Here is a 24,411-nt window from a genome sequence, read left to right on the forward strand (position 1 = left end):
CTAACATGGATTTAACTTAAGTTACTATATTTTTGTTATATATTTGTTGCTGTTGTTGTTGTTTGATTTTAGTACAACTACGTCAGGCACAGCAGAAAACAAGAAGGGTTTCTTTTTTAAAAGTAGTTCTGAGCACGTGGACACCTTGACTGAGACGATCGGTCTGAGATGACTAGATTGAGACAGGAAAAGTAAGGTTAGCAAAACAAGCAGATTTCTCTGTCGCATGGGTGAGAAAATAGGAATGGTACAGGCAAGGTGACGTCACAGTACTGGAGACTGGTAACAATGCAGCAAGGTGGCGTACCTCAATCGGACCAAAGAGCGGGGAGAAAAACAGAACGCTTGGCGGGACATAGATATATATAACACATACAACATGCAACATACAGACATAGATAGATGAACATTAATCTATCACACAAACAATTATACAACTAAAAAAACTTTAGGCAAGAAAGCAAATCTTTTTGAGGCATATGAGTGGCCGTGAAAAGGGCCTTTGGGTTCTTCTTCTATTTTCTCCAGTTCTTCCACCATTTCCTCACTTTCTCAATATATCCTTTCTGTTTCATCTTTTCCTTTTCTGGCATCCAGTCAGTATGTCCCATAGATCTAAATTTCTCTTGTACCTTCATCCAGTTTTCATTTATTTTTTCAAACTCCTCTCTTTTCTTTCTGTTGTCTTTTTCCTTTCTCTCCTTTGCCCTGTTATCTTTAATCTTCTTCACCTCCTCTTTCATTACCTTTCTCATAATTTCTTCAGCTTTCTTTAGTTGGTCTAGCCCCCACTTTACAAAAGACCACTCTGTCAAATTCAATGTCTTCTAAAAACACCTAACTTTCATCACATTATCAAGTGCCTCATTTAAGGTTTCCACTCACATATTTTGGTTGAATAAAACCCTTAACTTTTCTACTTTCTCCTCTATCATGCTTTGTACCAGATCCCTGGCTACTTTCATACTGGTCACGTGACTTGTCACAATGTCTTTGATAACTGGATACCTCTATTCATGTTCAAGCCTTTCCGCCACATAGGCGGCATCAACTATCCAGTACCAGCTGTCTCTTAAGTTGTTAAACAAATCCATTGCCATCTTCATTTATTCAATGTTGAATGGCGTGAACGATCGGTCGGTCGTTTTAATTATAGTCGTATTCGCCCATACGGGTATGCACGACTGGTTTATGCCCCATTTGGGGTTGACTGATTTTTTCGAGGGGAAGGAATGGTGCCACTTTCCCCAACTTATTAATGCACTCATAGAGTGCTGTTTGACAACATGTCCCTTTCGATCTGTATGAAAGGCTATCTCGAGTGGGATTGGACCAAACACGCACTCAAGGTAAATAAATGTCTGTGTGTCTGTGTTACTGAAGGATAAGACGTCTCGCAGGATTGGGCACTGATCTTATGAGGTCATGCTGGTTCCGTGCATACACGCTCATCGGGGCACCTGATTTATAGACGAGTGGGAATCGGCCCACACTCTCGTCTTTTATTGTCCGAGCAGGGAGGGGGAATGAAATCGGAAGGGAGGACCGGAACGTACCTGAAACGCCAAAGTTAATATTGCCAAATTCAACTCAGTTAATTATATATTGGGTATTCCCTTTCACCAGTTCTGTGTTAGCCACAAACGTAGAGTCTCGGATTTAAGTTTCAAATTTTCCTGTCTTAATTAATTCCAAAAGCATATAGTGTGCATTAAAAAATTAAATCAGAGAAATAGGTCTGAGAGACTCTTGTCAATGTTTGAATGCCCAGTTAGGAAATATGGTTTTAATTTTGAACGTTGGCCAAAGGATCAAATTAGGTTTGCAGTAGTATTATCAAGTCGGGATTTCAAACCAAATTGAAATCTCTTCATCAGAGGCAATTTATTTGGTAGCCCTAGAAAGGGCTGAGGTTAATCCTCGTCAGCAAACAGTATCTCCTTTAGACGTTTGGGTGGCATGAATTTCCATCTGACATCTGTTTCAATTATAATCAGGCAGATGATGTCTCCGAGGGCCATGTTTTCGTATTCCGGTGGATGTAGAACTTGGTTATTTCTATGTTATGTATTTTGATCAGCTCATTGGATATAAGGAACACAAGTGGCATTGGAGTCAGGTGGAATTCGTCTTCGATTTTGTGTAGATTGAGCGCCGCACGCAGGAATTGGTTGTCACGTGGTAGTTTAAATTTCCCTTGGCACTTTGTCTTTTCTTAAATATCCATCACTCTTCTTAAATCCTTTATGTAATTTAGAGCCACAATTTGGCCAGTCATCATAAAACCGATTCCTATTTTTTCAGCTTGGTCAAATATATAGTTGACCACTTCTGCGCTTTGTTTAACTGTGAGTCGAGTTTTTCATTTTGGTGCTTGTTGTTGTTGTTGTTTGCTTGGTTGCACATGTTCTGGTATGTCTGGATTAGGTAATCCTTCAGGGTGTTTTTCCTTTGCTCACTTCTCCTGGTATTTTTAGAAGTGACTTCCGACAATGCAATGTCTGACTTGTTATTGTTGTTTCAGGTTGGATTTGTGGTGTAGTCATTTCTTTTGGAGCCACGGTTGTGACTGATGTTGTTATAGTTATAGGTTTTTCAATAGTGGTGCTGGTGTCGCAAAGGCGGTGTTATTTTTTTCTTGTAGGTTTCTTCGTGCCATAATGATGATTTTGTTAACTTCTGTTGATGGTGTCGATGTTGATGTTGATATCTTCGATGTTAATGTAGGAGGAACGATCTTTCTAATTGGTGGGTCTGCCGAGATTACTATTGGTATTTTCATTGTTTCTTCCTTTTTGTTTTCCTGTGACTCTTCTATTTTCTTCGTTATTTTTCCTTGTATCCGAACAGCCTCTATTGCCTCTACCCCTTTGGTTGCCTCTACAGTTTTGTTGTTGACCTCCTTGTCGCTTTGATGTTCCGCTGATTGAGTAGTGCTCACTAGGTTAGTATTTGTTGTAGTTGACAGGTTAAGGTGGGCCTCCATTATGCTTTCCCTTTGTATTTGGTTTCTCACTTGATGTTGTAGTAGCTCTAGTAGGGGTTCTAATGATGTCTGTTCTGTGCGTAGATCGATTATGAGAATCTCTTGTTTGTCTTCTTTGTGGGATGTTAGATGGTCGTCTCAGTGGGCCACTTCTCCAGTTATTGTAACTTGTACTTTCCTCCCAAATTAGCAGGAATGTCGTTCTTCTTGCTTGGGCTCGAATGCTCCATCCTGATGCGATATTCAGTCCTAGTCCTCGTATCGCATTCAAAGCTTGTTCTGGGATAAGTATTTCTTTATCTAACTTCACAATAATTGTTGTGCTGCTCGCTGATCTCTTGGTATGACACTTTGAATGTTAATGAAACGCGACCGACTTTACTTGAGTAATTAAATTTACGTTGTTAACGCCCAACTAGGGCATGTAGGACGGTTTTTTGCCAGCACGGCTAGCTGTTTAATTACTCATGGGGTAAGGAATGAGTGCCTCATCCCCCAGCCATTTATGTGTTCAAAGAACAATATTTAATTCAGCCATCAGGTCGTAGGACTATGATTTTAAGTCCCTAACGACTGAATGAAGGGCTTTCATGAGTGCGAATGGACACAACACACACTCATGGTACGGTATAAGAGTTGGAATTTAGTCAGCTATCGACTGTTCCATGTGTCAGTCCAATCAGTATGTGACACCCGTTGCGATTGGTTGCTACGATAACGTCACATGGGACACCTAGATTTGACGGGTGGAAATAGTTCTGCATCTCCGTCAAGGTACTGGAGGTCCGGGAGAGGCATGGAAGGCAAGGAACCCGGAAGCAAGCGCAAGCGACCCAGAGCCCTCAAACTTCAGCCCGTACTTAATCACATTTAGTCCAGTTATACTAGTGGACTATAAAAATGTCAATAATGTGTTAGCCACCTGGGCAATTAGATCAAATAAAATGAATCTTGAAAATTTTCCTATCTCCTATCAATCTAATGATACTAGTACATAGTGTACATATATAATTCCCTACAATTTCTGATTAATAATATAATTCAGCGACATATAAAAGGTTTGGTCACTATTAGGTTAATAAAATTTCGAAGCGGTGGATGAAAGGATCAAGTCAGTGTGGTGGTTTTGTCAAATAGGGATATCAAGCCAAAATGATTCCCTTAAAAAAAGATTCAATTTGGAAGCCCTGAGAAGGGCTTTTTATGACAGCAGCCTGAAGGTATCCCTGCGGTTCTCGTAATCCCAAGTATCTGCAGCAGTACGTTGTTCAATTAGTCGGTCATCTTGATTTAAGTCGTTTTCGCCCTTACGGTCATGCACGACTAGCTAGTGCCCCCTTTGGGGCTGATCGATTTTTTCGAGGGGGAAGGAATGGTGCCACTTCCCCCAACGCATTAATGCACTTAAAAGTGCTATTTGATTGGTCCGATTTTCGAGACATCGATGTCTCACAGGATTCACGGTGAGTGGGAATGACCCACATACACTCACTTATATAGCACATGTCTGGCAGTGGCAAGGGTATGTCGGACTGAGTGGAAGGGATACGCCTTACATCGGGGATCGTTCTTTTGTTCTCCAGTTTCCGAATATTAAATGGTGTCGTCTTGTCGTATTTGTAACGGAAAATCATTATTTGTGCTGTTTGTAGGATAGGATAGAGATGACATGGTGGATCTTCCTAGTCTATTTTAGGGGAATTTATTTAATCTGTTGATATTTGGTGTTCCTACTCTAATCATAAGTGTTTCCGCCTTGTGCGGGTGTGGGGGTGGCTGATGGCTAGGTTTTAGACACCTCATAATTCAAAATTTTTGGGACATATTTCCTAATTACGTAAATTTGGTGCCACATTGTGTAGCTGATCCTGATGGCTTTGGATAGACACCTTATAGATCTATTTTTTACTTCTTACTTCAGTTTTAACAAGTTTATTGATCAAATGGTTGCCGCATTGTGCAGCGGAACCTGATGACTGGGGTTTAAGCCATCTTATAATGTCTACGTTTATTGGCCAGTTTTGATTCTTATGTTTAAATGATCTATCATGCCTTGAATAGGAGGTGGGAGCAGATAGATGTTGTTAGTATAAGTGTTGACGAATTGGTTACCAATCACCTATTGCATTGCTTAGCGGGTCATACTTCCGGACAACCCAGGGTGCTGTAGTGGGTGATAGGTGCAGATATATCATCGGCTGGCGGTACACACCCCTACTTGGGCGGTAAACCGTATGCTACCCCCGCACTTAATGCCCCACCCAGTCACACCAAGAGGGGCGTCCGGTGATGAAGTGACTAGATGTTGTATAACTGGGGATTGGGAGATGACCTACTTTTCTTTCTGTCGCTATACTGCATTGCATATAGAACTACCCAGGGTGTCGTAGTGGGAAATGGGTGCATTTCGCGGTACACACCAGTAGTATATGGGGTGAGATTAGCGACAATGGGAATTAGCATTAAAAACACCCCCTGGGTAAGATTAGCGACAATGGAAATTTAACATGGGCAAAAAACCCTGGGTAAGATTAGCGACAATGGAATTTAACATTGGAGAAAGGAAAAAAAAGGAAATATTGATTTTAGCGACAAAGGCATTCGAACAATGGAAAAAAAAATATCGATTCTAGGGACAAAGGCAATTGAACATGGGGAATAGAGTTTGGGTCTGTCTAGGGACAAGGGGAATTGAACATGGGAATAGAGTTTGGGTTTGTCAAGGGACAAAGGGGAATTGAACATGTTAGAAAAAAAAACTACTTTAGGGACAAGGGGAATTGAACATGGGATTTTAAAAAAAAAAAATAAAAAAGGGGTAGGCAATCGAAAGGCTATCTCTTTTCGAGAAATGTGGGTGGCCCTGAAAAGGGCCTTTGGGTTTCTTCTTCTTCTTCTTCTAACTCCTCCACTTCTTCCACCAAGTCCTCACTTTTTCCATTATTCCTTTCTTCTTCTTTTTCTCCTCTGGCATCCAGTCTGGATGGCCCAAGGCTCTACACTTTTCCTGGACTTTGATCCAATTCTGATTTAGCCTTTCAAAATCAGCCTGTTTCTTTTTGTTTTCCTGATCTTTTCTTTCTTTATTCCATCTCTCTTTAATCTTCTTTATCTCTACCTCCATCACTTTTCTCATCAACTCCTCTCCTTTCCTCAGTCTTTCCTGACCTCTCTCCACAAAAGAGCACTCTGTCCCATGTGACATATTTTCAAGAAAGCACCTGACTTTGCTTGCATTGTCAAGTGCTTCCTTTAGGCTTCCCACTCTGACATAGGTGGGATTTATCATACCTCTCAATCTCTTTTCCTCCTCTTCTATCATTTCTGCTGTCACTTCTTTTGCTACGTTTAGGCATTTAGCGTAGTCCAGATACTCTGCTATGTTCCATTCTTTTTCTAGTCTCTCCACTACATAGATACCATCCATTATCCAATTGTATATATGTACCAAATTGTTGAACAACTCACTTGCAACCACCATCTTCGTTTTTATTATTCCGTAGAATGGTTCGAACATCAAACCTTGTGGGTTCTTATAGTTAAAGTACGGACGTGAAGGAAAACATCCCCTAAACACATAAAATTGATCTTACCTAGATCATGACCAAACAACGCGCGGACGTGAAGGAAAACATCCCCTAGTTTTCTCATTTCATATAATATACTATCCACATAAGTGAAGCAACAATAAACAAACCCCAAATCTACTATTTACACACGCAAATCATTAAAACAAAATCCATAATCTACTATCCACACAATCGTACGTGAGCGGTTACAAAACCCAAACTATACTCTCCACATACGCTAAGAAACAATAAACAAACCCATAATCTACTATTCACACAAACTTACGTGAGCGGTTACAAACACAAACACACAAACACATACACTCGCACTATGAAAAAAGAGTCAGTGTTTATATTCACACTACTCTACCTACACACATTGGCAAATTGATGGTTATTTCTTTTCTAGAATATTGGGTAGCCCTGAAAAGGGCTGTTTTTTGGAACTTCATGGACACCTGGTTAATGATGGCACCTTCCAGGCCTGGCGCCACATACACATCTTGTTCTCCAGTTGCTTTTTACTTTTTTTGGGGAGAGAGCAGAGGGAGGATAAATAGCTTCAGAATCCCAATTTTCTGTCTCTGGGATTCTGAAATTTCTTCTCTCCTTTTCCTCCTCTTCTTTGTTTCTTCTCTCCTCCTCCTCTTCTTTGTATCTTCTCTCCGCCTCTTCTTTGTATCTTCTCTCCGCCTCTTCTTTGTATCTTCTCTCCTCCTCTTCTTTGTTTCTTCTCTCCTCCTCTTTCATCCTTCCCTCTTCCACAATGGCTTCCGCGGCCAGTTCGTTCAACAGGCGCCTGGCATGATCCAGATGCACATGAAGTTCCAACAGTTTCGCTAGTCTGGTGTTCATTCTGGTGTTGATCAATCAACAAGGGTAGCTGGACTGCCGAACGAGTTTCAATTTATACTAAAAGTGCGGACGTGAAGGAAAACATCCCCCTAAAAACATAAAATTGATCTTACCTAGATCATGACCATACAATGCGCGGACCTAAAAGAAACACTCACTCACTTTTTTATACTACCCATTCCTATTCTAAAAAATTTTTTCATTAATCACTTCAATATACTATTCACATACGCAAAGCAATCCAATCAAACCCCCCAAATCTACTCTCCCCACACCTCAAACAGCCAAAAAAAACATGATCTTAATCTACTATCCCCACCAACGTACGTGAGATGTTACAAACACAAACACACAAACACATACACATACACTCGCACTATTAAAAAAAGAGTCAGTGTTTATATTCACACTACTCTACCTACACACATTGGCAAATTGATGGTTATTTCTTTCCTAGAGTATTGGGTAGCCCTGAAAAGGGCTGTTTTTTGTGGGTTTTTTTGTTTGCTATGGCAGTCTTTTAGTTTCTAAGAATACGATGTCCTCTGAGGATAGACTTTCTGGCGATAGGTCTGCTTCTTCGGAAAGAGAAGAAGAACTCTTTGGTGTCGATACGACAATCGACAAAGCCTCTGTCAGCTTCAGGTTGCTGATGCTGCTGCTGCTGTTGCTGTTGTTGTTGCTGTTGCTGCTGCTGTCTCTGAAGTCTGTACTTCTCTGTCCATTCTTCTTTCTTCATGTTCACTTCTTCTCTGAAGAGCTCTTCTATCAGGTCTTCAGTAACTTTTAACATTCTCACATTCTCTATCTCTTCTGGCTTCGGTATCAGACTGTGTCTGACCCTATGCAAATTCACGTAGGCTCGTTTAGCTTAGCTAGTTTGGAGCACATCTTCGTAGGAGGATGAGTCGACAATGGATGGTTAGACGGGAAACAACCCGGTTCTTAAAGTCAAAGCGCGGACGTGAAGGAAAACATCCCTCTACGGTTTTCGAGCCGCAACGTTCAATGAGTGTCATGAGAGGGATAGTAAGAAGTCAAAGAGCATAAATTAACATTCTTATAGCCAAACAAACCACAAAGGCATTTTTTTCAAAACACAACATTTTTTATTCAAAATCACTTAACATTAACCAACAACTCTAACATTTTTTAACAATAATCCAACAATATAACATCAAACATTTTTTTCAAATGACAAACATTTTTTTCAATTTACACTCTACTTTAAACAGGGTTGGCAACGTTGTGAATGAAATTGTGATTTCCACTGTTGCAAGTCATTGAGTCATGGATGGACACTACGTTTCCTAGCTGAAGACAACAAAATAAGCATACTAGTCACAAAATCAACGATTTACTTTCTCATCGTTTCTAGAAAAATCATGATCAAAATAAGTCACTAAATGTTCTTTTGCTGATAATAAGTGATCAATTTCGAATCGACTTTCTCTTTGAATTTGTCAAAGAGGGCTTTGATGTAATGGATTTCTTGAGTCGTTAATGGAGGACAGAAATGTTCACGCAAGTCTTTATACCACCAACGTAACACGTCTTTTTTAAACAGACTCCAAGCTTCGTCCAGATATTCGTTGAATTTTTCTTCTTGACTGATGTTTTGACATTCATAGTAATCATGCTTCATCCATATCGTAACTGTGTCTGCCAGGTATGTAGCACAGTAGGAGACCAATTGCTGTTCTTGTTCTGGACATCTCGACTTGATCATGATGTCCTTTTCGTCTTTGTCTTGGGATTCTCCTTCCACGGTCTCCTCACATTTCATGTCTAAACTTTCTCCACTAGGCAAAGAGGGATAACAGTCTTCCATGGCTTCTAATAGTCTAGAATGACTTCTCTCAAACTGTTGATTTCTATGGTATTGTCGAATTCTGCATACAGGAGGACGTTCACTGTGTGATCTGGAGGTGGATTTGCAAACTGAAGTTCCACACGAATCTGGCCGGATTTTATAGGGTGGAAATGTCCCTCGTCGCTGCCTTGGTCTGGAGTGAAATCAAAACCCCACAAAGCATAGCCTTCTGCATAATCGTCGTACGAAATACCGTGACTGGTGTTGGTTCCTAACTGTCCCGTGCTTCGTACAGGGACAAGTACGATCTCAAATAATTCTTTGCGACACCAAAGTTGGGCTCAAAGGGTCGGGTACACAAGGTCTTGCCGTCGCGACTGACTTCGATCTTGGACACATTGTAATGTTGAAACTCAAAAGGATTTTGATCGTGGGTTCCGTTGAAGGCTGAATTCCTGACGATACCAACAATCAAACGCTTGGGTAACTGTCCTTGGAACAGATGATCTTCGATCATAGATCGCTGTCCAGCGGGAATGGTGAACGTTTTCACTTCTACGCGTCGTATCGGATACTTGGCGGTCGTTCTGCTCAACGTGTGACTGACGTCGTTTCCCACTTTAGGTAACACTTCCACACGACGCACGTAAAGTCGGGCTTCTTGAATGATAGTTTTGTATTCGTTGGCATGGGCCATCAAATGGAAAGCGGCACTGCTACGATTCAGTCTCAGACGGATATCCACACCGTTCAGCAAATACTTTTCTTGTAACCACATGTCCAAATGCAAACGATCCATCAGTTCTAAACTTCGCCCTTGCAGAATTTTCTTACGACGGTCGTTAAACCCCACATTGTGAGGATTGTCATCTTCTGTCAGGACTGTGTCGCTAAACGTGCCTACACCTGCCGTGTCAGGTTTCCATACCACGCAAGCATCCAGATGAGTATTCTTGGCTTCTTTTCCGTACGTCAAGAGATTTTCCAGGTAGGCACGATAAGGGTAAGTATCCATGCTGCTGATGACCAGTTTGTTATTCAAGTACAAGTCCACTTCGCTGAACAAGGAATGCATGAAATTGTTGACAGGAGCTACTCTAGCATCGCCTCCTGGATTGGTGTTGTCCGTTTTGATCACTTTCACTTTCAAGTACAGGTAACTGCTATTCAGATCGATGTAATCTTCGGGTTGTCCTTTGATTTCAAACTCGATGGGAGCGGAATCAGTCAAAGAGGAGACGGGATGAAATTCCACCCATTGGGATTCTTGCATCGTCATCATGGTAGGGGGCATGACAAAGAGATCCAGTTCCGACTTGGAACAAGCACAAGACTCTCGGTGCATCATTTTGTTCTGTGTCTCAATAATCGAAAACGTCTAAGTCGCGAACGGTTCTTCTTTTCTTTGTCTTTCTCGCTTTAGACGTGTGAAGTCTGGTGAAAGGGTTTTCTTCGTCGTCTCTTTCTGCCTTGTCCTTGCTGAATGCTTGACTCTGTAGCGTGCAGGGCATTTATAGGTGTTTCGCGTCGGTCCAAAAGGTCTTTGCCCGTTTGCAGCAAGACATTTTTGCCTGCTCTCATGAAGGCTTCTTTAGGGTTTTGTTTGTCGATGATGACATTTTGGAGAAATTCTTTGCCTTGCGTCAGTGCCGCATCTTTCAAGGCGTGCAATCCGCGTGTCACTGTCGGTTTCAACACCGGGGCCACCGAACGAAAGGCCGATTTTAACATATCTCCTAAACCGTGTCCTCGCTGTCGAGCAACCCCTCGGTACACTGGATACATGACTTACGAGTCGTGAGAGAACCATTTTCGAAAATGGAGTTTCACCGTGACTTTTCCTTTGGTGTCCCAAATCTCCTTTTATAGCAATGTTGACCGTGTCCAAATACGACTTGCTTACCGGCAAATAGTGAGGATGGACAAATTCGCGGTGAACGTGATAAGTGTTTCCACCTTCCTCGTCAGTGACCGTGGCAGAATCCACTTTGAAAGGAATGACACGCAGTAACGGTGCGGAGGTGTGTCCCACCACGTTGTACTCCACCACATCGGAGTACACAAACATCAAATTCAGTCCTTGGTTCAGTTCTACCGGTGCACGAAATAACTTGCTAAAAGACTCGTTGTCGTAAACGATTGGTAATTCGTTTTTCTTGAGCATGGCCATTCTCATGTCCATGTCTCCGCCCAACATGTCAAACAATTCAGGACAAAATAAAATGGACAGGATTTTACTCCCGTCAAATTTCATCAAGAAGCGACGAGCTACTTTGTGGTATTCCATGGTGACACTTTTTTTGACATTCTCCAAAGCTTTCAGAAACACGACATTAAATCTGGAGGTTATGGTGCTCGCCAAATGTTGACCACTAAAATAATAGCCTGGAGGAATGAAAAAGTGATAGGTGGTGTACTTTTGATTTTTTATGCCAGGGGTTTTCTTGTCATATTTGCCATAGGTATCCAAGTACTGTTGCAATTGTTCGTCATGAACTTCTACATCAAAAAAATTTTGATTGGGAAGGACACTTGGGTCGGGTGAATGATTTCTACTAAAGCCACTTCCCAATGGGCTTCGTGATCTAAGGGGATGGTCTGAGGTAATTTGGCCGCGTAACAGCACAACGTGTTCTTGGGAAACACCTCCATGGAACTGTCACTGGGTAAGGTTAAGTAAAATTGGTTTTGGTGACTCATAATTCCAGAGTTCTGTGCCTGTCCGAGGGGTTCCTGAACGTCAGAGACGTGTCTCCGCCCAAAATGGGGTTCTGGTTGTGGTTGTTGTTTGAGTGGTGACTGGCACTGTCACTGGACACAAGGTTCCCGTGGTTCCCGTTCGAAGAGAATTTCAGGGAGGGATTAGGAAGCAGGTAACCAATGCAACTGCTCAATAAAATGGTCCACAATTGTTTGTCTCCTTGTTGCAAACTCAAATTGGCAATGGCTGGCCCGACGACACAATACACCACGAAGATTTGGCAGAAAAAGACGATTTGCGTTTTAGGCACTCGTTCTCCGCACCACACCCACAAGGGTTGTTTTTGTAAATCTTGCAGAGAAGAACTGGGTGAAGGAGTGGTCGACGTAGCTGCGTCTGTGTGAAAGGGCATGATGGTCACTTCTTTTTATAGTCGATGACTTGCGAAGCGTCGATCCAAGAATCAAAACTGGGTGGATATCCTTTCCAACGTACTTTGACTTCTTTGACACGTCGTTTGCCTACTTTACGGGTTCTGCGTTCGAGAATGCTTTCGATGTCGTACACGTCGTCTTCTTTTTTGGTGACACGTTGTAACTAAGGGCAAATAAACCGTTCCTTTGAGCACTTCTCCGTTCATGTCTTCCAATTTATAGACGGCAGGATGACGGCCATGCACTCGTCCAGTGACACGAAACAATTCGGTCGTCCAGTTAGGTAAGTAACCTTTGTCGAAAGTGCGTTTGGTTTTGCCAATGCACACCCAATCTCCTACGGTCAACTCTCCACTTTTCTTGGGGACAGCCCTCGTCGGGGATGTACCAAACAGGCGCTCAAACACCAACACTTCGTTGTCGGGAGTCACTTCTTGCGGGGCACGTCCGATGCTTCGATGGTAAGATTGGTTGTACGCTTGCACCAGGTGCGGTAAGATGTCGATGTACTTCAGAGTGTGGTGATGCGTAAAATATTTCCACATGCGTTCTTTCAAAGTGCGTTGAAAACGTTCCACGATGCTGGCTTTGGTTTCGGGATTCTCGGTGGTAAAAAAATGAATGTCACATTTCTTTAATTCTTTTTGGAAAGCTTGGTTCAGAAATTCGGTACCTTTGTCCGTTTGCCATCGAAGAGGGTGACGATCAACACTCGTTGCAGGGCTCGCACTAACTCGCTGCTCGATTTGGAAGTCAAGGGCACGACCCAGGCAAATTTGGAAAAGACGTCGATGACACAAAACAAATATTTGTAGCCACGATTGTAGCTGGCCAAATGAGAGACATCGGCTAAATCGGCTTGCCATTGATGATCGATGCCTTCCACTCGGGTGCGACTTCTGGCAAACTTGCGTCGAATGGGTTTGTGTAAAGTGTAGGTAGCTTGTTCTTGTAACCATCGTTGCACTTGAGGTAAACGGAGACTTTTCAATCGAGTTTTGGCAGCACGATACAATTTTTGAACTCCTGCGTAACATGCAGGATGAGAGGGATCGTAGTAAATGCTGGCTAAGACTTTTTCCATTTTTTTCTGTTTGTGTGTTAATAAGACACCCACTCTTGGAGGATGCTACTCTTTTTCTCTTGGGGTACTTTCTTGGATTGCAATGCTTTGCGTGTGCGACCGGCAATAGGTGTTGAAGAGGAGGATGTCTGAGCGGGGGATATCGGTTCTTGTTTCACTTCTGTCTTCACTTCTGTCTTCACTTTCTTTTTCTCTTGTGATGAAGAAGGGGTGGCCATCATCTTTTTAATCCATCCAATTCTGGAGGTAGGTGGTGTTGTTAACTTGCGTACTTTTTCTGGTGGAGTTTGAAACCCTTCTTCTTCTTCTCCTTTTTCTGTTTTGGTCACTGGTGGTGGTGGTACTGGTACTGGTACTGGTGATGGTGCTGGACTTTTCATCAAGGTCTTAAAATCTTTCAGAGTGGGTAGAGCTGTTTCGTCTAAAGCTTTCTGGTGAAAGAGTTGCAGTCGTTGCAAGAGTTGACCGTACTTTTGCGATTTTTCTGTTTCGGACAAATCTTGGCGATCCATCAAGGACTGCAATTCGTGTTGCAACTGGGACATCTCGCTCAAATGGGAATTGGGAGGTAAATGCGGGGTGCGTTGTTCTTGCCAACGATGGTATTCCATCCATCGTTTGTAAGACACTAAAGCTAGTTTTCGTCCTTCCATGGGGTTGTCAGGGGTCAATTCTGAGATCTTGGGACTTCCGAGGGCCTTTTTATCTTGCTCCCACCAGTCCTCCCAACATGGTTCCCAAGACTCCTTTCAGTAAGGGACCTAACAAGAGGGGTAAAATGCCTCCACGTTGGACCAACATCTTCTTCTTTTGACGAATAGGAATTTTCTTGTGAACCATTTGGCGAAGAACGTGACGATGTTTACCTAAGCATTGTTTCTGGTGTTTGGACAAAGGGATCGTGCCTTTCAAGTCGTTCAAACAGCATTCGCACACGGTATCGATGACCTCTTTGGAGGCCGATTGAATGAGTTTTTTTCGTAGGGGTGGAGAAGCTTTGGACAGGACAGATAACTTCTCCCCATGTTTAACTAAACGAGGAGGCAGACCTTTTCTTTTCTTTCCTTGGGGCTGTTTAGCAGAGGGATGTTTTCTGGAGGGTGACATCTTTGAGTCTTCAGCACCAAAAACACTGATACCCCTACTTGTTCACAGACCTTTTTTATACTGGAACGCGTCGCCACTGATTGTCTTTACGTCGTATCAGTTTGAGGACAGGCATAACACGTCGTGCAGGGGTACGTAACGGACTAAATCGAGCCAGTTCTTGCTTGGACAAATCCAGTAAACTTTGTAACATGCCCGATCTTTCTTGGACTTTGATTTTGGGAGAAGGTACTTTATGAGCAGCAGCCACTGCCACTAAATTGGAGGGTCCTGCCACTGGGGAAGTTCTTCTTGGGGTCATCAACGGAGATGTTCTTGGTGTGATCAACGTCTCCAAGTACTCTTCAGTTCTTGGTGTCATCAACGGGGAAGTGGATGAACTTGAGGATGCCGATGACGCAGTCACCGCCGTGACAGGTCGTGGTTTGCGAGTGTAAAGTTGCGTCCTGGCCGAAGTGCCTCTCTTGCGAGTAGTTTTCTTCTGTGGGCTTTTCTTTTTCTGGGGGCTTCTTTTCTTTTTCCGGGGTGGCGTCTGGTAAGAAGAGGGTCCCGCCACTGGAGAAGTTCTCCTTGGGGACCTGGTCTTTTTCTTCTTCTTGCAGCTTCGTTTGACTGTTTTCTTGGGGAGAAGTTTGGGGGCATTAGGATCCCATCTTAAGAGAGAGCGAATGATGACCCCTCCTAGAGTACCGCTTCCTCCAGGTTTCAAAATGATTTGTTTTTTGGTTTGAGTGTCGATGCGGGGATCGGCCAGTTGGGTCAAAGCGACTTTGTTTCGATCAAAAAAGCGTTTGGTTTGATGAGGAATCTGAATGATTCCTTGGAGTAATTGACGTGCCGTCACCGTGAACCATCGTAAGACTTCTTTGAGACTAGCTTCTAAGACACGAGCTCGTGTTTGTGGATTTTTTTCTCGACTGATGCCATACAAGGCACGAATGATTTTGACGGGAAGATGCGACTGAAGGGACGTCATGTTCAAAATGTGTGTGAGACAGACGAAAAGGGTCTGATGTTTTTATAGATTTTTTTTGTGGAGTGAAATTAAGTCGAGGACGGAGACGTGTACAGGACAGGCCCTCCGTCTTGGCACCATTGGTGAAACAAGTGGGTACGAAATCGCAAATCCTCGAGGGTCGTAGGTTTCAAATCGACGAGTAAATAGGCATCTGGAGTTTGAGTGGCATCGTCGTACGCCTGAGTCAGCCAAGGCGTTCCTAACTGTTTGGCTAAGACTTGCACTTGAGATTTATCTCGAGGGCTTTTAAACAAGACCACGTAATGCGCATTGAGACTGATGGTGCGATGGGCTTTACTTTGTTGAAACAAATTTTGGGTGATGTAAACGACACTGGCATTACGGTGATGCCCTTTGCGCGTGAACCACAGTTTAATTTCTTCTTCGTCTTCTCCTAACATGTCGTCGAAAATGACCAAATGGGTTTGACGGGAGTCAGAGACGATGCCGTCGTCTTCTTTAGGAATGCCTTCCACAAACACGATGGAATCGCCTTGACTTTCTCGCAAGAGGCTGTACGCCGATTGCCACTCTTTGTAACACCACACGATCCGTTGAGGTGGCCGATCGATCAAATGATGTTTATGTTCGATCAAACGTTTGACGAATTCGGTTTTGCCTGAACCGCTAGGTCCAGCAATGAGCATGTTAAAGGGATGGCGAAGATACAAAGCCTCCCAACTGGCACGATCTAAGTGTTCGTCGATGACTTTGACAGTGGAGGAAGAGGGAGCAGAGACAGCAGAGGTAGCCATAGTGTCTGGAATGTCACTTGTGACACGAAAACAAGCAAGACGAGAGTTTATATACTTTTTTTCAGAACACGTTTATTGAATGTTTCAAACATGAATACGAAAGACAAAAAAATACATAAAAGCCAAAGGCTTAAGTACAAGGAAAAAAGGCACATGATAACCATGAACGTGGAATAAACACAAGTGTCTGTACAACATGTTTTGGGTAATGTTCTGACCAGTTCTATAGGGGGTAAGGTCACACAAGTGTCCTCCCGAAAGGGTCTTTCAGGTCTGTCCACGACAGTCCTGTCCTGGGTGACGGGTTCTTCTGGCACCGTCACTAACACAGGTTGAAAAGTCGCAAGGCTCACAATCGCATTCCACTTCAGAAGCCCCACACTTGAATTGTGCCTGTCTAAACTTGTTTTGTGTTTCACTGAAAGTATTCATCTTGTTCGCTCGGTCTTGGTAGTCACAATGAACTATTGATCTTGCCTAGGGTTCCTTTTTATATACAGACCAATACCGACGTGTCCATACGGTAAGGTGAAATGATTGGAAAGTCGCACTCGCTTCTGGTACACGATTTGATAGACTTTTTCCAAGGGTCGACTGACGATGTGGTGAGTGGGTAAACGTATAATCTTGTTCGGTTGATAGGTGGTCACTTTAAAGTTTCCATCCTCTCCCGATTGCAAGGCTTCTTTCAATACCCCAAAGTTCACCACACGACTGGTACGATAATTCAGAGTCAATCCTTTCACTTTACACGTCGTGTGCAATTCTCCTTGTGGGTCCCGGTATTCGTAGCCGTAATTTTTGGGACCGCCACTGACGAAACTTAGAATCTTGTCGTCGGGATGTTCGTCTGTCCAGGCTCCTAAACGGTCTCCTTCGATGTCAGGGTGCTGTTGACTCGGGTGATGGATGTAAATGCAACTGTCCGTGTCAAAGTACAGGACACGTTCCCCTAACAGTTCGAAAGCTTCGTACAATTTTAAGCGAGCATGAGCTGTCACGTAAGCCGCAATGATGACATTTCCAAAGGGGTCGTCTTGTACAAAGACCAGATCTTCTTCGTTATTGACCAAGATCAAATCCTCGCGAACGACGTCCACGTGTTTCATGTATTTGGTTTTGTCGTGAATCATCTGAAAGTAGCGGGAAGGTTCGGTCAAATATTCCGTCTTGGGTAAACACGGTCGTTGTGCCATTTTACCCCACAAGCAATTTAACATCACTTTGGCAAACGACCGCCTGCTTTCGTTTTTCTCGATGTGGTCTAAAGAGATGCCTTCTTGTTCATAGTATTTCTCTTTGAATGTCTTTTCGTCTTCGGAAGTGTGACACCAGGACGGATAGCCGCTGGCTTCTTGCTTCAGTTTCAAAAAGACATCCTCGTAGTCGGCGAAAATGCCTTTCTGACTGGGGTCACCCTTGTGGTATTGTTGTGTCTTGGGAAAGTGGCAAATTTCGTACACTTTTAACAGTTGGTATCCCATGTCCAGAGCTTTGAACAATTCTACGCTGACCCAGGTTCCCGTCAAGGCCCGTTCTTCCTGGGTGTGCTGACAAGGTTGGTCTTGGTTGCACGTTTCGGCACAAGTACGGCACAAAGGAAACATCAATTTGCCTTGGCAATGGTGAGGTAAGACGGGATGGTATAGGTTCGTGGGAGGCAAAAGTTTACACTTGATCAAGCCTTCGTATTGTCGAATGTTTTTTAGGTCGATGTGTTCCGTGAACAATTGTGGGTGCCCTGCAGGAAAGCGACAATATTTGCACACGTAGTGATACAACGAACACACGTCCAAGTATTTGATTTCTTCTCCTTTCTCTTCGTCGGATTGGTACAGCAAACAGGTGGCATTGGTCCTTCCTCCGTACAAACTATCCGTCGGGTTTAGGGGGTCCATCAGCTTGTAACTTTCCACGGCACGTTTAAACTCGGGATCGGTTTTCATACGGTGATCGTACTCGTGTTCCCACATTTCCACCACTTGGTATCCTTGCTGTTCTAACTTTTTGTGTCGCTGACAAGTGTCCTGGTACAAGTCTTCCATGGTTCGTTGTAAAAACTGATTTTTAGTGCTACGATCAGGGTAACAGACGGGACATCCGTGAAATAAGCAACCGTTAAACTCGTACACGATCTTGGGGTTTTCTAAGTCCCAGCCATCGACCGAATACGTTCCGATGGTCTTTTCGCCTCCTCCGTTGCGGGCATGCTGAATCCATTTATCTTCCTTGTCGCACAAGTAATGTAACCAACGTAGGGCTTTGACCGAGTATTGACGTTTGACATAGTGGGTCGTTTGAGGACTGATGACAGCCACGGTGTTTTCAGGCATGAATCGTTGTCGATACACTAAGGAACACGCTTTGGCAATGGTGCAAGCTTCTTTCAAAGGATCGACTCCTCCGTGTTCCATGAACAGTTCTCGAAATTTTCCACAGCAACGCCTTAAAATGTCCACGTCGGAACGACAATAATTTAGCATTTCTTGCTGAAAGTCGAAAGGGTCGGAGGCGTGAGTCTGGTACCAAGCGTAGAATGCTTCTCGTTGTTCGGTACACATGTTGTCGGGGTCGTAATAGTGAGCCTCAGGCAAATGGGGTAGAACGGCGTGCTGATTGGCTTCCGTATTGAAAAGGTGTGGAAAGTACCCTTTAGCCATTTCTGTCATTCCAAACGTTTTAGGCATTCGACTCAAAGGCATGGCCAAATAGCTCATCGAATCTTTAAACTGCACTTGTCCCACTTGCATGAAAATGATTTTGGCTCCGTTCAAAGTCACTTTAGGACGTTCGGTGCCTTGTTCCGTATAGTATCTGAGAAGAAACTGTCCATCGTATCCGGAGAAATTGTGAGCCATCACTGTGGCATGACGATGACAATCTCCGTAACTTTCGATGTCCTCTTGGCTCCACGTCTTGTCGATGGGATCTAAGACCCATTGGGCAAAATCGGCTAACGTGTTCGGTCCTCGAAAGATTTTTTCACGCCCTCCGGGAATCTTGCTGCAGTGAGGGCAATGACCTAAGATAGGCTCTTGAATGCACTTCTCGCACGCTCGATGAGCCACGCAGAAATTAGGAATGTGAATGCCAGTCTCTTGCATGCATTCGAAATCGAAAAAGATGAAATTGCCTTTCTTCTTGTGACCGTCCTCTTTCTCTGGTGGGGGTTGGTATTTTTACACGTAGCATTCGTGTTGCAGGTCCTCGATGTGGTGACAGATGTGACATTTTTTTGTTCCTGAACATACGTGTGTCTTGGTACTGTTAGTACGTAGGCCTTGTCGACACTTAGGGCACAATCGCAGCAGTTGACAAGCACATTTCTGCTGTGAACCTTGCGTCTTCAGATGTTGTTGGTAAGAGGCAGGGCTGACAAACGTGCGCAGACAAGCAGGACAATGTACTCTTTCTTGTCCTTCGCTCAGACAGGGTGGAGAGGCCATACATCCTGGGCATTTCCATCCACAATGTTTGTGTTGCTCTCGATTGTTATAGCCATAGTCACATTTCTCACAGTAATAACTGTATCCCAGGAATCCAGTGATAGTGGTAATGGTATCGAAATGGTCATCATGATAATAGACATGAATGTATTTTCCGTCCTTAAAGTCTTTCCCTCGAAACAACAGAGGTCCGCGCATTTCTTGAGGGCGCACTTTCAAGATGTAGAGTGGAGCTAGGACATCTTGCAATTTCTGCATCTCAGGAATGCCACAGGGTGTGTCTTTGGACAGTCCGGCTTGTTGTAACAGGAGTTCTGCTTCGTTTCGTTGTTTGGCTCGGTCGGATCGTTGAATAGTTTTCCAGGCTCTTTTCCATTCTACCGTGTCGTTCTTGTTGGCATAGGTTCGTCCCACAACGATGGCTGGGGCTAAACACATCTGGTCTTGAGAATTGTGAATTTGGACGAGACTCTTTTTGGCGTTGCGAAGGTCGTTCACCAATAACACCTTAATGCTTTGTCCGGTCCCTTGAGGAGGAGAGACGTGGGCCATTTTCAGTGTGGTTTTACCATCGGTGATGTCAAACTGGTCATTAGATTGTTGTACGTATTGAATCTTGTCGATGACTTTGGAAGGGGTTAGTTCTGCGGGTCTGCTAAACTCGATCCAAACAGGGGATTTCAAGCTGTCGTGATCTATGGATAGTGTCAAGCGATCGTCTTCTTTGGGTTGACATTGTCGCTTGAGTGCGGTGAGCAAAGAATCCCACATCTCGGTGATAAACCCTTCTGCTTTCTCCAATGGTACGTCGGACTTGAAATCTTTAAACTTCACTGTGTAGGTGTAAGCCGTGGTTCTAAATTTTCTAGAGGAACGCTTTTCCGTCTCTCGAATGGAATAGTACTTTTCAGGGTTGACTAAGGGTGGTGAACTTTGTTTAGAGGGTTCGGATTCTGGTTCACTCATGTCCTCTTCAAAATCACTGGCATGAATTTGTGCCAAGACTTCAGCTCTGGTACGAGGCGATAGATCATGTTTCTGCCTCTTACTTTCTTCTTCTTTCTTCTCTAATGAATAGGATCGTTTCATCTTGAGTGCAAAACGTCAAATGACTCAAGTTTAAACACCATAGACTAATTTATAGTCATGGCAAACCAGCGTATATAAAAAGGGTGTGTGTCTTGTCCTTTCACTATTCATTTCACTCTCAAACCGAGCACAACGATGGAAGAGACTACCCAGATGGAACGTTTCATCAGAGCGTTGCGAGGGGTCATTAGAAAATTCTCTTCAGACTAGCCGGCGGACTACTCTCCTTCCTTTCGAGATAAAAGTCAAGATACTTGCTATATCTGTCACAAGAAAGGGCATTGGTCTTCAGAGTGTCCAGAATGTCAAAAAAGAACAAAAACAGGGGCTAGAAAAGACAAAAGTCAAGATACCTGTTATTATTGTCAAGAAAAAGGACATTGGTCTCCAGATTGCCCAAAAAAGAAACAAGAGGAGTCGGAAGAAAAGAGGAATTCTTCAGAAGAAGAGAGAGATTCTTCAGAGGAAGAAAGCAGCCAGATGAAGAAAAAGAAACAGGAGAAGAAAGGAAGAAGGGAAGAAAGTGAGGAGGAAGAGGAGGAAAAGACTGTGACGGTGAAGAAATTGAAAAAAAGAGAGAGTAAAAAAAAAAAACAGAAGAAGTGAATGTGATTTATAAAGTGTTCTGTTGTGAATTGTGAATTAGATTGTAACTATGGAGAAAAGAATACATTAATTATATAAGGTAAGTGTCTTTGAGTTTTGATTTTAAATAAGAAGCTACACTCACGCACTCATACACAGACATGTACTATAAGGGTAAAATGGTTTTTTTTGTTGATTTTTGAGTTATTGGCAAATTGAAAGGCTATCTCTTTTCGAGAGAAGTGGATGGCCCTGAAAAGGGCCTTTTTTGGTGTAGGGGTGAGTTTAAGCAATCAACTTTAACTGCCTTAAGCCTTTGCCACGGCCGAGGCCTACTTCTGATGATGATGATTGGGTTGAAATCACTAAGGGTGGTACGATAGGCTTAGTCACAGGGTTGGCGTGTTTAGCTCGGGAAGGTCGTATTCTCTTCGGTCGTGATAAAGAAGTCTGATACATTTGTTTCAGACTTCTTAATTCCGCTAAAATGTCCAACAGTACCGTGGCCGTTTGATTTTCACCCTCTTGTTTCTTTGCTGCTACTTCTTCTTCTTGTTGTTTTTTTCTTACCTCTTCTTGTTGCTGTTGCTGTTGCTGTAGGAGAAAAGCTTGTTCCGCTTCCTTTTGTCGTTGCATAAATTTCTCCAATTCTTCTTTCTGTCTGTGTCTAAAATTCTCCACTTGCGGTAATGAAGAATGAGACGAAGGTTCCGGAACAAATTCTTGCGAGGTAAGAAAATCCACAAAATCCCAATGTACCTCTTCTGAAAGTAAGTCCGGGTTCCCTTGGGCGGTCTCCACTGCTGGTGCACCCCAGTGAATCGTTTTCTGAGTTTCCGTCATGTTGAATCAATGTCTCGCATCGATTGACTGCACACAGGCGCTAGCGAATCTATATAGACCACGTGACGTCACAGACTGCTCTCTTCGGATTGGATGCGGGCTGACTGAATTTTGTCACGCATGTTTGGATTGGTCAATGAACTCAATCCGTTTCAATCCTTCCTCTCCCTATAAATAAGCGCAGTTCAGTGCATTGATTCACCTGTTATCGGAGCCTCACGATGTGGACCACAGTTGAATCATCCACCCTTGTGTCTTCAATGATGTTTAGGACGGACATACCCATGTATGTCCGATCCAAGTGGACTGTTGTTGATAGGACAGATACTAGTCTATGGATGAGAAGAGTTTACATAGAAAGACAAGGATGCCTCAAGAGGGTACTTGTGTATGGACCTGCAGTTAGAAGGAGTTTAAGAAGAAGAAGATGTGACAGATGCCGTCTATGTTAATATTAATATTAACATAAAACCAAAGGCCCTTTTCAGGGCCACCCACATTTCTCGAAAAGAGATAGCCTTTCGATTGCCTACCCCTTTTTTATTTTTATTTTTTTTTTAAAAATCCCATGTTCAATTCCCCTTGTCCCTAAAGTATTTTTTTTTTGTTCTAACATGTTCAATTCCCCTTTGTCCCTAGACAAACCCAAACTCTATTCCCATGTTCAATTCCCCTTGTCCCTAGACAGACCCAAACTCTATTCCCCATGTTCAATTGCCTTTGTCCCTAGAATCGATATTTTTTTTCCATTGTTCGAATGCCTTTATCGCTAAAATCAATATTTCCTTTTTTTCCTTTCTCCAATGTTAAATTCCATTGTCGCTAATCTTACCCAGGGTTTTTTGCCCATGTTAAATTTCCATTGTCGCTAATCTTACCCAGGGTGGTTAATGTTAAATTTCCATTGTCGCTAATCTTACCCAGGGGGTGTTTTTAATGCTAATTCCCATTGTCGCTAATCTCACCCCATATACTACTCACACCCCTTCTTGAGCGGTAAACCGTATACTACCTCCGCACTCACTTTCCCACCTGTTTTATACAATAATTGAACCTAGCAGTTGGATGCTTAGATTGAGTGGGAGGTTATTATGTAGGATTATATAATATAAAAATGTCAAACCGGTTTGAATATAATGGGCAGGGTTATATCTTGCCAGTTTTATAAAACTACCGGAGGAAGACTAATATGGCCTCATTTGTTTGATTGCGGTTGTGGTTATTTTGATACAGTAGTTTGGGGTAAGTACACGATGATCCAGTTTTCTTTAGCATGGTAGTTAATTTGTTCCTTTGTTCTCCGGATCTCGGGCATATGTTGAATACATGCCGGAGGTTTTCATCCTCAACGCAACTGGGGCATTTTGCTCCATTACCTCAATTAGCCAGGACGTATTTCCCCATACTACCGGCAAGTATTTTTTTCCTGTTTTAGTTTGTTTATGATCCGTTGATGGTGTTTGTTGTTAGTTGACGGTGATTTGATCTTGCGACTCACAGTTGTATGTATCGAGTACAGAGTGCGTCCTTTGGGGCATGTATCCCATTCGGTTTGCCACTCAGAGAAGATTTGTTTGGATATCATGCTGTAAATTTCTGCGACGATGTAATCGATTTGGCCCGGTTCTGGTTCGTTGAATTGGTTCTTTGCTGCTAGGTCGGCCCTGTCATTGCCTGGAGTGTTGATATGGGACAGGACCCACATGAATTCTACAATTTTGTCTTGATTTTTCATATTGTCAAGTAACAAGTTTCTTTTAGGCGGATTTCACGCCCTTTTGTGTTTCCAGCTTCCAAGATTTTTAGTACACTGAGTGAATCACTGATGATTAATGTTTTTCCGGAATTTCTGTTGGCATGCTGCCTTCATCGCTTCAAATATGGCCCAAAAGTCTGCTGTATATATTGAACAATTATCCGGGAGTCTGCTTCCTATTTCCGTATTAAAATCCGGGATATTGCGTGCTGCAGCTGTTCAGACTGGGTTGTTTGATTTTGATCCACCTCTGTATGCTTTGACGAATTCCTTATAAGAATTGTCTAGCATAGTCGGGATCTTTGATCTTATTTCCAATGATTGTTCTTCTTTGGATCCGAAAGTTATTACTAAGGTGTTGATATTGGTT

Source organism: Sinohyriopsis cumingii, chromosome 18 (genome assembly GCF_028554795.1).
Source record: "Sinohyriopsis cumingii isolate HCF-2022 chromosome 18, ASM2855479v2, whole genome shotgun sequence".
Lineage (NCBI taxonomy): Eukaryota > Metazoa > Mollusca > Bivalvia > Unionida > Unionidae > Sinohyriopsis > Sinohyriopsis cumingii.